General features: G+C 32.9%; 2 long non-coding RNA genes across 2 annotated transcripts in view; both read right to left on the bottom strand.

Annotated features, from left to right (window-relative positions):
* Positions 1-996: 996 nt before the first annotated feature.
* Positions 997-8981, bottom strand: part of LOC106474409 — a 14851-nt gene continuing 6866 nt past the window's right edge. Inside the window, exon 3 of the long non-coding RNA XR_001291745.2 lies at positions 997-1105. This is a non-coding gene — a long non-coding RNA (uncharacterized LOC106474409). The remainder of the gene's footprint in view (positions 1106-8981) is intronic.
* LOC106474408 lies at positions 4136-7329 on the bottom strand. Its single transcript, XR_001291744.2, has 3 exons — positions 7255-7329; positions 6837-6902; positions 4136-4194 (listed from the first exon to the last, which is right to left on the bottom strand). It is a non-coding gene; the product is annotated as an uncharacterized LOC106474408 (long non-coding RNA).

Genomic DNA, 8981 nt, shown 5'->3' with positions numbered 1-8981 from the left:
AGACAACTTAGTGTCCCTCGTAGCTATATTTACCATGATGTATGTGAGACAACTTAGTGTCCCTCGTAGCTATATTTACCATGATGTACGTGAGACAACTCAGTGTTCCTCGTAGCTATATTTACTATGATGCATGTGAGACAACTCAGTGTCCCTTGTAGCTATATTTACCATAATGCACGTGAGACAACTCAGTGTCCCTCGTAGCTATATTTACCATGATGCACGTGAGACAACTCAGTGTCCCTCGTGGCTATATTTACCATGATGCACGTGAGACAACTCAGTGTCCCTCGTGGCTATATTTACCATGATGCATGTGAGACAACTCAGTGTTCCTCGTAGCTATATTTACCATGATGCATGTGAGACAACTCAGTGTTCCTCGTGCTATATTTACCATGATGCATGTGAGACAACTCAGTGTTCCTCGTGGCTATATTTACCATGATGTATGTGAGACAACTCAGTGTTCCTCGTAGCTATATTTACCATGATGCATGTGAGACAACTCAGTGTTTCTCATAGCTGTATTTACCATGATGTAGGGACACTGAGTTGTCTCACATGCATCATGGTAAATATAGCTACGAGGAACACTGAGTTGTCTCACAGGGACACTCAGTTGTCTCACATGCATCATGGTAAATATAGCTACGAGGAACACTAAGTTGTCTCACATACATCATGGTAAACACAGCCATGAGTAACACTGAGTTGTCTCACATGCATCATGGTAAATATAGCCACGAGGGACACTGAGTTGTCTCACATAATTCATGGTAAATATAGCTACGAGGAACACTGAGTTGTCTCGCATGCATCATGGTAAATATAGCTATGAGGAACACTGAGTTGTCTCACATGCATCATGGTAAATATAGCCACGAGGGACACTGAGTTGTCTCACATATATCATGGTAAACATAGCTACGACCACCAAAAAACAAAGATTAATAAAAGATGCCTACATTTAATAAATACATCTACCTTATGAAGAAGAAGAAGAAGAAAGTCCGTACCTCAGGATTTTGATCCTCACTTGAAGACATATTGGCTTGAATTTTTAACTTGGCAAAAGCAGTACACCTCAATACCGAAATGACTACAAAATAAAAGTTATGATTAATAACTAACAAGTTATACACATTTTTTAGTAAAAACAAAACACCATGAATGTTTTCACCTGAAGTTTTCCACATAAATAAAATACTTCTAAATATATGTACAGTTTCTTAATTTCAATATATTTGGTATATTCTTTAAATTTCTTTGTTTAGTGATTCAATTATGTTCTTTATGTTAATATAGTTTTCTATGTCAAACGCTGGACTTACTGGTTTATGTATGAAGTTATTATTACAACATTACATATGGTCACGTATCCATGCGTTTGTCTAAGCCAGTAGAATTAGTGATCAGCATAAATGTATTATTTTCAAGGACCTGTTAATCAAGTTCCCATGATATTAATATAGACATGAGGTCATAATGACATAAGCATCAGATGAGATTGTTACTGCAGGTGCTGGCTGGATGAATGGGTTTGAAATGTTATAATGTGTACACAGGGAATAACTTTGATCAGTTTGAATTTGTTTCAGGAAATACAAAGCAAAGAAAGAGTTTTCAAAGTTTCCTAAGAAACATTTGAAACTCAACCAGCAGATTTAAAAATTGAAAACCAGGGAAAGAAAGGACCATTATCTTTTTAAATATGGTGTTATATCAGAGTCAACATGCAAGCCACAATTACAGAAAGTGATAGTTCTATCTCTCTTACAAGTATTAAACAAATGACGAGAACACAGGGCCCCATTACTCTTAAATTATTTAAAGTTTACAGTTTTGCTGGAGTCACTATTATTGAAACAAGAGAACAAGGACAGGTATATGTCTTAGTTGTGTCACATAATTCATGGTAAATATAGCTACGAGGAACACTGAGTTGTCTCACATGCATCATGGTAAATATAGCCACGAGGAACACCGAGTTGTCTCACATAATTCATGGTAAATATAGCTACGAGGAACACTGAGTTGTCTCACATGCATCATGGTAAATATAGCTACGAGGGACACTCAGTTGTCTCACATGCATCATGGTAATTATGGCTACAAATAGAAAATGGCAGTGTTACATCAGCATAAACTAAATAACTGGAAAGTTACCTACTATATTAAGTGTAATATGATTCAATGGTATTTATTTTACTTAGAAAATTGTTTTATTTACACCTCACAACTGTATTCATACTCACAATGCATATCATATTCATCACTTGGTGCATTCGTTACATCTCTAATCTTCAAACTGAAACATGCTCAATGTTTGATCTGCTAACCAACATCAGATAAAAGTTTTCATATTACTAAGCCTCATGACTTTAAAGTTTGTTGTCTATAAGTAAAAGATTCAAAATTTCTGGAAACTACTTCGAAGACAAAAAGTTCTAAATATTCTATGCTATCATACTGTTTTTTACTATAGCTTTTTTGTTTGTTTATAAAATACTACAGAGGGTTAAATACATTATATTAAAATTATGTTTAAGCCTCACTACATCATTATGTTCCATGTCACCATGACCACTCATACTATATTTGATGACTGTGCATCTTGACAATAGCACTGCAACTGTTTCCATGTAAAAGGCTCAGTCATACGATGTCTCATCCAAAGTATACCATTCTCCCTTGCATGCTTTCCATGACACATCTAATGTGTGAAGATGACAGTTTTTTAGGGCTCATTTGAACAGTCCAATCACACAGAAAAACGTGGGCACTGTTTCCAAATATTTTTGTGTTTGATTATTCCAACAATTGATTAATCAAAATTCCAATTAAGTCAATTGTTATGAAAATAATCGACTAACCAAAATTAGGGTTTTATGATTATTACTATGTTTTTGATTTTTCCAACTATCTCAACATTGCTTTTTGTTGTTAAGCACAAAGCTACATAATTGGCTTCCTGTGCTCTGCTTAATTTTAGCCTTAAGTTTTTATTTTGTTACTTCAAATTTGTTCAGCTTTAATAATGTGTCTCACGTTCACTTTCCACTGGCACCAAACTACTGTCACTAATTTACTGTCACTGTTGTTTAGATGGAAGACAACTGGCTAGTAGCACCTGCAGCTAATTTTTTATTTTTTGCTTGTACATACAATGGTTAAGAACACTTTGTTAATCAATTATTGTGACTGATAATTAATTTATTAGAAATTATCACTAATTGCCCAGGTCTAGTGATGCACTCACAATGGAGTTCCTCTTGATGTTAGAGAGATTAAAAAGAGGTTATCCAAAAACATTAGAACTCAGTCAAAACAAGACAACTATAAAGAAGGAATAGTAACAATAAGATACTTAGTTCTTCTCATTGTTATCACTTTCATTGTGTTACATTTTCAGCAATCAATAAACTTAAATATGATTGATCAGACCTAAACCAATAAGTCATGAGAAAAGCTAATGAACATTTATTATTCTTGAAACTAAAAGTGCCGAGTGTCCTTGAACATGTTGAAAATAATTCTTACAGCACAAACCGAAGTCAAAATAAAATAGCAACAATAGTCTTGCCTAGGAAGAATTTTTTTTTGTCAACACTGAAATATTTGGGAGTTTAAATGTGTTTTTGAAAGCAAGAGACTGACCCTAAACTTATATATTTTTATGTGATAAATTGGTCTAGCATATTTTTTCTTGTTCAAAGTTGCCATTAAAGCATGGCAATTTTCATATGATTGACTCATGATTTTAGGCTTAAAAAACATTTCATACAAATTTTTATTACAAAGAACAAAGCTACACAATGGGCTGTGTGTTCTGCCCACCATGGGTATCAAACCCAATTTTTAGCATAAGCCCACCGACTTACTGCTGAACCACCAGGAGGGCTAAAGATTACTGTATGTTGTTAAAACAAAACAACATAATGGGCTATCTGTACTCTGCCCACCATGGGTATCAAAACCTGGTTTTACATTATAAGCTCACCGAGTTACCAGTGAGCCACCAGGAGGGTTAAAGTTCAGTGATCCTAAGAATTAAGACCATTACATGCAATGAGGTTGCTGCATAATTACTTTTTAACATCATTTGTAGTTTTACAGAAAAACAAATAAGTTTTAAACTTACTCTTCATGTGTTAGAGGTTTAAAATCTGCGGGGTCTTCAGGGTATTGCTACAAAAAGATAAATAGCTATTACTCTGAACAAATATCTCCAGTAGTAATAAAGGTTTATCAACACTATAAACTAAGCTGCTGGTATCTATAGCAGATATATTACATTCAAAGTCACTACAATGAAATTACAATGACTACAATATTTGACTAAAAAGTACATCTACAGTAACATATATATTGCATAATTTTCAGAACACTTGAGTACAAAAACAATGTATAGTGAAGTAATTTATATATAAAAAGTAAATATGTAGTCCAGCACTTTCTAAACTTTTTTTGATGGCAACACAATACGTACGCACCAAAAATAATTTGACAACACAGAGACGAGTATAAACTGTAGCATCAGGGCTCCCCACTTTACCTGCCACTACACAAGATTGTGTTGGCAAACCTTTTTCATGTCGTGTGCCCGATATGAAATACAAAACATTAGATAATTTTTTGCATGCCACATCGGTGAGCAAGTTTAAAAATACTTTATATTACTGAATTTTATAACAGCTATAAATAAAAACAAACACTTAATGAAACATTTTGTGCAATTTCCAAAAACATGGCAACACCCCTCGAGGCACAACCTGGCACCCCCCAAGGTGTTCCAACACCCACTTTGGAAAGCACTGATGTTGTCCCTCACCACTTAAAGTAATTTCAGAAGGTCACAGAAATAGAATTAATAAAATGAGATATTATTTTTCTAAAAAATCATATTAACTTTCAAATAATACACTGTAACAACGAGACAAATAATATATAACTATTTAATTTTAACTTGTTTACAAAGTTAGGTAACAAGTGCAGTCTACTGGTGTAAACTATGGGAACGTTTAACTTTCATTAAATGATTTGTAACGGCAGAAGACAATCTGAAGCCTGAAACATAACACTACAGACTGACCTAGAACCCACCCCACACTGACGTAACTAATGGCTTCTATACCTAGAGCTCAATTTTGATTATTTTCAGCAAATCACTTCATTTTTATAATAATGATCAAATATTATATAAAAATAATACATTTAAAATTTCACAAGTTCTGTCAATGGGGAAAGCAAGCTGGAGGTATACACGACTGTCTTATGTTTAACATAAGCCCTATTGGTAACATTTAAATGGGCTCTCACTGTGATTTACTACTTTTCCCTCACAGTAGGGGTTCTATGGTACACCAATACAATTATACAACTGTCACAAGTTCTGTCAATGGGGAAAGCAAGCTGGAGGTATGCACGACTGCCTTACGTTTAACTGGTAACATTTAAATGGGCTCTCACTGTGATTTACTACTTTTCCCTCACAGTAGGGGTTCTATGGTACACCAATACAATTATACAACTGAAAGAAGGTGAAGAAAATGCTGCAAAATCCTTATATTTCTACACATCTGTATTAGACAATCACTGTAATATCATGATAACAGGTTTTATATGCATGGCCCAGATTCCTTACAGTAGGTGTCTGAGACTTGTTGGCAATAAATTTCAACAATAAACAGTACACAGTCCACTTGTTTTAAAATAATATATTAAAACAAGTCAAACATATATACAAATGTTCATTACACTGTTGGTTATCACAGTTGTATCCAGAGCTTTTAAATAAATGTCTCTTTTTCAAATTCCACACAGGCTCATTAAGTTATTTTAGTACACAATTTGACAAGACAAATTATTATTCTCTACTCTGTTAGTACAATACAATCTGTGATAACTTCTCTTTACAAGTTGCCACTATATGCTCTTTATGGCTAAAACTCAAAATTGCACAGTCTAGATCTATCTATATATTAAGCTACATTTTTAGACATGTATTTATAGCCTGACCGAGGCCTAGAACATTCCACAAACTACAAGATATTATGATGCAATAATATTCAATTAAAAGTAAAAGCTTAGAAGGTTCTAGTAACACAATGCAATAATATAACATTCACCAAGCCCTCTCAGAGGTTCAAACAGACCCAGGCCACTTCAATCTTTTAAGGCCTCTGGCTATAATAAAAATAAAAACGATGACACATGAAAACAAAATAAGACAATCATTAACCCAAACAAAAGTGAAAGAATTTGGATATTTGATTTGTATATATAATTTACAGCTCTAAGCTGAGAGTATGTGTCACATTTTGTTCTGATCGGGAGGCACATAACAAGTCACGAAACTTGCCAAAAAAATAAGTTTCAAAACTTGAGGGCCCCTTTCAGCTTGAGGCCCAGGCCAAATGGCCCCCTAACAAGACTTAACAATCACCAATCTATAACTAGTAAACTACACATCATATGGTTTGTAAACAGTTACAGAAACAAACTTGCAATAAACTATTGCTTCTAAAAATAACTAAATTTAACACTAACACTATATAAATTATCTAAATAATAACACTCGCATTAAACTGAAATTGAAACATTCATGTATATCTAACAATTATCAAAGTTTTATGGCAATATTTTTGGTTAAAATAGGTTTATCTTCAGATTTATAGGTTTTTAAACCTTTATTGGTCTATTTTTTAGGAAAAATAAAAGATATGAGAATGAAAACAAAGGTTTTATAAATATTAACTAGAAAGCAACTATCTGAAATAATGTGGGTAACAGAATTCACAACTGTTCTTCACACATTGTCAGCATCTTACCTTTCGACAAGCAGGACATAACCCATTCTCATCTGTTCGGATTCTGTGCCAGCAAAAACGACAAATCTAGAAATATAGCTAGCTATATTAGTATAATCAACATGAAAAATGTATTAAGCATTAAGAACACAATACACACAGAAAAGCCATATGCATAGTTACAATCTGTGACTATTTGTGCATTTGTCAACTTTGTACACAACACTCTTTGGTGAAAAGTAAAGAAGTTTGGTATATAGAGAATGAGTTAAGAAGAAACATAAATGGTATTATAGTGAGGAGAGAATTTGTACTAAAACATTGAATGTTTCAATGTTATATCACGTAAAATTTGCACTTGGAATGTTAAATAAATTTTTCAGTTTGGTTACTATTGTTTACCCACATTTTTCAAGTAAATATAACAGCATATTCTCACCTGATATCCACAAGTGCATGGGAAAAAATTTACATCATCCATCTCCAAAGGCTCCATGCACAAAGGGCACTAATAACAGAGAAAATGGTATAAAAATTGTCTTAATTTATACTATGACATAAATATGTTTTTAATTAAGTAACTGTTATTCTATAATAAAGTTTTAAGCCATTTAATTCAGTTAAATTATGTGGTTATACTTCAATACACACAACAATAAGTGTCATTCAAACAGTTTATATGGTGTTGATATAATGCAGAAAACAATAACAAATGGGACATAAATTATGTTTGTTTCACATTTTGTTTATATACACGACTTGTTATTTCTTATTGTGTACGACTGGTTATTTAACTTTCCAGGTAGATTTAGCACTCAGATTTTCTTAACATGTGTTTTCTGCCATCTTAAAATTAACACATGGCCACAATCTTCACACTGACTCAAGGTTAACAATTCACTCATATATATTCAGTGAATTAAAAAATGAGCCAGTGATAGAATAATATTCATTATTTATGATTGTGTGAGATGAATATTTTCAACTTTTTGTTACAGAACAATGAAGCACGCTCTTTACAAACAGTAATAAAACTGGTAAACCTGTAGCATAACTTCTGACCACTGTATGACAGTACTGTTCCACACTAACATGGATTATCTCAAGGACAAGCTGTTTAACAGTGATCAATACCAATTAGCTTGGCACTATACAATTTCACACAATTTATTAAACATCTACTTGCCAATGTCGATATGATTCGTATCAAATTTTTAATGCAATACACTTCCTTAACCTGAATAATCCAGTCATTACATTCTGCGAATATTTAATCAAGGGCACTGGATTATCCGAGTCAACATTTCCCATGCTATCATACCGTTTGTCACAGTGAATCTGCAAATAGCACACATTTTGTATCAATAAGATTCACCTGCTTGAGTAATCATGTATAAAAATAAAGATCTTGTATACCCCCTGGGAAAGACTAAATCACCTGTTTGGAAATGTCATGGGTTTCCAAAGTACAGTAAAGTTTTTTTTTTGGAAGAAAAATGTTGAAGTTTCATGAAATTGTTTGATCTGACAACAAACATTGTTTAGCCCTCCTGGTGGCTCAGCAGTAAGTCGGTGGGCTTATGCTAAAATTGGGTTTGATACCCATGGTGGGCAGAACACATAGCCCATTGTGTAGCTTTGTTCTTTACAACAAACATTAATGTTTAAAGCATTAAAGCACAATGAACTGAAGAGGCAGTATCAGTCAATTCTCTTGTTACGAGGTCGGTCAATTTGTACTGGTTAAAATATCCATACTATAACTTTTAATAAAGTATGTGTTTCTTCACAAAATTTGGCAGACTTTTAGTAAATATTACAAATCTTTTATACACAAAAATCAGATTTTTAATGAAGTATTTTTACTAAAGATTTGTTTGTGAATATATATATATATATATTTTTTTTTACTATTCCGAATGCAAAGTGATTTCCACATTAAGATTAAATATACTTTTCCTCTCCAAAGTCTTAATTTTCATTTGTGTAACCTCCAAAACCTCCTAAATAAGGTTCAAACGTTTTTTTTGTCAGTAAACCATATATTTTTTTATTTTTTGTACCCCAACCCTGTACAAGATTTTTTTAAAATTTGACTAACCCCAAAAAAAAAAAAAAAAAAAAAAAAAAAAAAAAAAATTGAAATAAAGTTAAATTATCCTTTTT

Source organism: Limulus polyphemus, unplaced genomic scaffold (assembly GCF_000517525.1).
Source record: "Limulus polyphemus unplaced genomic scaffold, Limulus_polyphemus-2.1.2 Scaffold7181, whole genome shotgun sequence".
In the NCBI taxonomy this organism is placed as follows: Eukaryota; Metazoa; Arthropoda; class Merostomata; order Xiphosura; family Limulidae; genus Limulus; species Limulus polyphemus.
This window is presented reverse-complemented; position numbering and strand designations above follow the sequence as displayed.